Source organism: Diceros bicornis, chromosome 10, assembly GCF_020826845.1.
Source record: "Diceros bicornis minor isolate mBicDic1 chromosome 10, mDicBic1.mat.cur, whole genome shotgun sequence".
Taxonomy (NCBI): domain Eukaryota; kingdom Metazoa; phylum Chordata; class Mammalia; order Perissodactyla; family Rhinocerotidae; genus Diceros; species Diceros bicornis.
In genome coordinates this window covers 39,751,660-39,757,924 of record NC_080749.1, presented here as the reverse complement: position 1 = coordinate 39,757,924, position 6,265 = coordinate 39,751,660, and the positions used below count along the sequence as shown (strand labels likewise).

The 6,265-nt window shown below is 36.6% G+C and overlaps 1 non-coding gene across 1 annotated transcript; it reads left to right on the top strand.

The window, feature by feature from the left end:
* Positions 1-3,096: 3,096 nt before the first annotated feature.
* Positions 3,097-3,287, top strand: LOC131411086 (U2 spliceosomal RNA). Its single transcript, XR_009221481.1, has one exon. It is a non-coding gene; the product is annotated as a U2 spliceosomal RNA (small nuclear RNA).
* The last annotated feature ends 2,978 nt before the right edge of the window (positions 3,288-6,265 follow it).

Here is a 6,265-nt window from a genome sequence, read left to right as displayed (position 1 = left end):
AGATTCGTACACTGAAAACTACAAAACATTGCTGAAATAAATTGAAAAAGATGCAATTAAATGGGAAGACATCCTATGCTTGTGGATTAGAAGACTTAATATTATCAAAATGTCCATACTATCGAAAGCGATCTACAGATTCAATGCAATCTCTATCAAAATCATAATGGCATTTTTTGCAGAAATAGAAAAAATCCTAAAATTCATAAGGAACCTCAAGGGAACTTGAATAGCCAAAACAGTCTTGAAAAAGAGCAAATTGGAAGCCTCATACTTCCTAATTTCAAAACATACTACATACCAACAGTAATCAAGATGGTGTGGTATTGTCATAAAGACAGATATCTAGACCAATGGAACAGAATACAGACCCAGAAATAAACCCTTGCATATATGGCCAAATGATTTTTGACAAGAGTACCAAAACTATGCAATGAGAAAAAGACAGTCTCTTCAACAAGTGATGTTTAGAAAACTGGATATTCATATACAAAAGAATGAATTTAGACTCTTACCTTATATCATATACAAAAATTAACTCACAATGGATTAAAGACCTCAAACAATAAAACTCCTAAAGAAAATGGAGGGGAAAAACTTCAAGACATTGGATTTGGCAATAATTTCTTGGCTATGACACCAAAAGCACAAACAACAAAAGCAAAAATAGACAAATGGGACTACATAAAACTTAAAAATTCTGCACATCAAAGGAAACAATCAACAGAGTAAAAAGACAATCTTTGGAATGAGAGAAAATATTTGTAAATAAAATATACAATAAGGGGTTATTATTTAGAATATACAGGCAATTTCTACAACTCAACAACCAAAAAACAAATAACCTTATTAAAAAATGGGCAAAGGGAGTGGGCCTGGTGGCATAGTGGTTTAAGTTCACACGCTCCACTGCGGCAGCCTGGAGTTTGAAGGTGCGCATCCTGCGTGTGGACCTACACACTGCTTATCAAGCCGTGCTGTGGCAGGCGTCTCATATATAAAGTAGAGGAAGATGGGCACAGATGTTAGCCCAGGGCCAATCCTCCTCAGCAAAAAGAGGAAGATTGGCAATGAATGTTAGCTCAGAGTTAATCTTCCTCACCAAAAAAAAAATGGGCAAAGGACTTGAATAGATATTTCTCCAAAGAAGATATACAAATGGCCAACAAGCATATGAAAATATGCTCAACATCACTAATCATAAGAGAAATGCAAATCAAACTCACAATGCGGTATCATTAGATTGATGTATCACACCCATTAGGATGGCCACTATCAAAAGAACAGAAAATAACAAGTGTTGGTGATGATGTGGAGTGCTCTGCTGGTGGGAATGTAAAATGGTGCATTCATTATGGAAACTAGTATGGCAGTTCCTCAAAAAATTGAAAAAAGAATTACCATACGATGAAGCCATACTACTTCTGGGTATATATCCAAAAGAATTCAAAGCAGGATCTCGAAAAGGTATTTGTACACCCATATTCACTACAGCGTTATTCACAGGAGCTAGGAGGTGTAAGCAACACAAATATCCATTGACAGATGAATGGATAAACAAAATGCAGTACAGTCGGCCCACCATATTCAACCAATTGCTGATCAAAAGGCCTACGATGGTTGTGTCTGTACTGAAAATGTATAGACTTTTTTCTTATTATTATTATTCCTTAAACAATACAATATAATGACTATTTACATAGCATTTACATTGTATTAGGTATTGCAAGTAATCTAGAGATGATTTAAAGTATACTAGAGGATGTACCTAAGTTATATGCAAATACTATGCCATTTTATGTAAAGGAATTGAGCATCTGTAGATTTTGGTATCTGAGGGGGGTCCTGGAACTAATCTCCCATAGATACTGAGGGATGACTGTACCTACTACAATGGAATATTATGAAGCCTTAAAAAGAGGAAATCCAGTTACATGCTACAACATGGATGAACCTCGAGGACATAAGTGCTAAATGAGATAAGCCAGTCACAAAAGGATAAATACTGTATGATTCCACTCATATGAAGCATCTAAAGTAGTCAAAATCATAGAAACGAAAAATAGAAAAGTCGTTGCCAAGGGCTATGAGGAGGGAGAGGTATTAATGTTTAATGAGTATAGAGTTTCAATTTTGCAAGATGAAAGAGTTCTAGAAATCTGTTGCACAACAATGTGAACATACCTAACACCACTGAACCATACACTTAAAAATGTTAAAATGGTGGGTCGGCCCGTGGCTTAGCGGTTAAGTGCACGCGCTCCGCTGCTGGCGGCCCGGTTTCGGATCCCGGGCGCGCACCGACGCGCGGCTTCTCCGGCCATGCTGAGGCTGCGTCCACATACAGCAACTAGAAGGATGTGCAGCTATGACGTACAACTACTGGGGTTTCGGGGGAAAAAAAATAAATAAATAAAATTATATTAAAAAAATGTTAAAAGGGTAAATTTAATGTATTTTTTACTACAATAAGAAAAAAAAGAAGAGCATTTCAGAATAGAGTTTTCTAGTCTTATTTCCTACAGCTTATACCAGAAATAAGCTTACATCATGAAGTAATTGCTTCTGGTTAATTTTCTGCATTCTTCTTGTTGATGAAAAGTTAGATAAAATTAGAGAGTCTGAGAGCCACTAAAAAGAATTTTGTCCAGGCAAACTACCAAATAAAAATTACAAGGAAACGAAAATGAAAATAAAAGGTAAAATTTATTCCCACATTAAGATGCTACTTCCCACAGCCATAGCCACTGGTTTATCTGTAAATTTAATGTATGTATGTTATGATGTGTGAACACTTAATGTCAGTGAAAGAAATAAGGGTGACTATCTAGAGATTTCAAGAAAAGACAGCTCACGAACTAAATGATTCAGATAGTTTCTTTCCATTTTGTATTTCACACAACATGCTTCAATTAATTCCACCTGTTTGTGATTTATTCCAATGTATCTTCAAAAAACACTTCTGCAAAGTCTTATTGGGGGAAATTGACGAATAAATTTCTGTCAAAATATGAGAAAGAATTGTCTCCTCTATTCTTTTGATTAAAACATTAGATTCAATTATCACTTAGAGAAGTCTAAAAAACTGTTTTTCTCATCGCTTCTCGGCCTTTGGGCTAAGATCAAGCATTGTATCTGTTCTTATCAGTTTAATATCTGATACGTCCTCTATCCAAGGACAATATATTAAATGGATTTTTCGAGCAGGGAGATGGAATAGGAGCTTGCTCCGTCCACTCCACTCATCGACCTGGTGTTACAGTTCCTCCAGGAATGGTGCACCACACACACACAAAAAAAGTTTTTCTGAGTAAAGCCTGATTTTCACTTCACATTTCTTAGAATATGTGTGTGTGTGTTGTTGTTGTTGCTGTCATTGTTTCTTTACTGGATATAGATCCACACCTGTGTGTACATTACTCCACTCCAAAGAACTTTGTTTCCCTTGATTTTTCATCCTCTCTTCACCACACATTGTCAACAGTGATTTAGGTCCAAACTCCCCACGCAGCAGGAATTTCCTGAGAGCAGTGGAACTGGCACATTTCTCACATACAGCCCTTGGTGTCTCCATTGCATCTAGGATATGTGCAGCTTGCTGCTTCTGCAGCAGACAGGTCTCTCAATGTAGGGATGAAAGAGAATTACAATAGAGGCAGATGATTGGTCTCTCATAACTTTGACTTCATGCACTGATCCTGTTCAACCTAATGACTTAATGCTGAACCATTACATTTCCCACTGCTGCTGAACATTATTCCATGGGGTTATGTAGTTTTATGTTTCTCCCCTTATTTGTGTGTGTTTGGGGAATTTGTGAAATGCTTTTTGATCTACAATAAGATGAAGATTTTTTATATGGCAAAATAATGGGACTACATGCTGCATGAACTACCTTATCCTTTGTTCATTTTGCCCATTTTATTATACCCATTGGTAGCCAATAAATATGTCAACATGCTCTCATGTGAAACCTGTCAGGCCTGTGAGGCATGACTCCCCATCATTGGATAGAAATCTGAAAACAAATTTATCCCTGAAAAGAAATGAATGATAGGTTAAAGTATTTAAATCAGCCAGGAAATGGTAGCAACAATTTTCTTAAATGACCATATCTAAACAAAGAACACATTCTTTTTCTACTTTGAAATTATTGAGAAGTCTCAATCTAAAAGGAAATTCGCAAAGTGCTACTAACAGCAAGGTAAAATGGCTGCTACCATCATCTCCTAGACTTTAAAACTCTATCACCTCGATTTTATTATCTTTTTAAATCACTAAAAACCAATGATAAAATAACATCAGTAGTCTCAAGCTGTAGTATCCAATACAGTAGCCCCTAGCTGCATATTTAAATTTAAATTCAATTAAAATCACACTAGCCACATTTCAAGTAACCACATGTGGCTATTGGCTACCATATTGGACAGTGTAGATAGAAAATATTTCCCTCATCACAGAAAGCTCAATTGGATAGCACTCTCTAAAGCATCCCATACACACATTGCCATCAGTTTTAGTCTTGGAAAATGTGCTCCACAGTCAAATTGCTAAATGTCGCTTGTTACAACCTGTACCTGTCCAATTTTACAAAGAATTTTAAGAAATCTCTAATTTGAGGTAAATAAGTAGTGAGTGGCTGCCTTGTGAAACGTAAGAACCACTTTCACGGTTTAAGGATTCCCAAATATCCTTTGGAAAAGACCTAATAATCCCTTTTAGACGATTGTTAGACACTTTTGTCTTTGTTTTTCTGAATTTCAATGAATTTAGGGAGTAAGCAGTAAACTTGTTTTCCTATTAAATGTTCAGAAGGACTTTAAATATTACTAAAATCTCAGGTAATGGGGAACTAAAACATCATGCTCCATTTAATTACTATCATACCTTAATTATTTGAATGTTAGGTCCCTTTCTCAATTTGAAAACCACCTCTTAAACAATAATTCACCCTCTTTATTAAATGCTGAAACCCTGTCTTTCATGGAAGGAGTAAGTGGATTTTTATCAGTCCAAAATAAAATGATGGGGGGTAGGTGATTAGGAAGGGGGATATTTTAATGAAGGAACAATGGAAGGATAAGAAGGGAAATAAGCCTTTCTGATCATATGGGTAAAGCTGCTTGTACATCACCCAAAGGAAGCCATTTCTCCCAAGGCATGTTCACAGCCATGGTCCTCTATCCACTGCTGTGCCTCCTTCCACTCTAAGGCTCACACGACAGCATGCTTATAAACTGTACGTGGTGGGATTATTAACACCTAGTCACTGTGCAGCCAGATACTTAAGTGCAAATAACAACTATGAATAGTGGCTTATGTTATCTACATCAAAGAATATGTGTCATGTCAAAGATTAGAGGGAGGCTCTACTCAGGGCCACACACACAGTAGGACAGGTTGGACAGTGCCCACGTTCAGAGCAACTCTAGCTCTTCAGCTCTGCTGGCCTAGAAAAACACCCAACAGTATTCTATAAGTGGAAACAGACATTTAAAGAATCTAATTTTAAAAATGAGGCCATTCTGATCTTGACTTGGATGGTTCATTAATATTTGAGTTTTTTCAGACTGATTTGTGTGAGTATTTTCACTCCTGATAGCGTTTGCCATTGCTTAGCAGTTTAACTTTTCAGTAGGGCTGTGAGGTGTGGTGGAGTCACACACATTTGGACCAAAATCTCCATCCCTGCCACTTACCGGTTTGATGATCTAGGGTAAATCCCTCAACCCCTCTGAAACCCAGCTTCCCGCTCTCGAAAAGGTGAGCTCTTTGACTTCAAAAGAGGTCTATGAGTAGTAAATCAAATTATATATGCTGAAAATGAATGTGTACAATTTGTTCTAAAAACAAGTTAATTTTTTCAGTTATTTTCACAATGCTTCAAAGTTGTTTGTAGATACACCTCTTCTTTCAAGCACTATTATTGATCACTTACCATGTATCCAGCACTTATTAAGTCTTTTATGTATATTAGGTTCATTTATTATACACATTTTCAGATGAGATACCTGAGGCAGAGTGAGATTAAGTAACACTCCTGCACAGAACCTCCCCAACACAGAGCTATATGTGTTGAAACCAGGAATTTGAACCCAACTTTCTAATTCCAAAACCATGGTTTATGCAACTTCCCAATAGGTGGAAATATGGTACTTAGTTTAGCATATATGCAAGTAAAATCCAAAGAAAGTGATCACTTATCCCCAATAAGGTAGAAAGTATATTGGCAATTAACGTTCACTTCTGATTAGTCAAAGAGAGC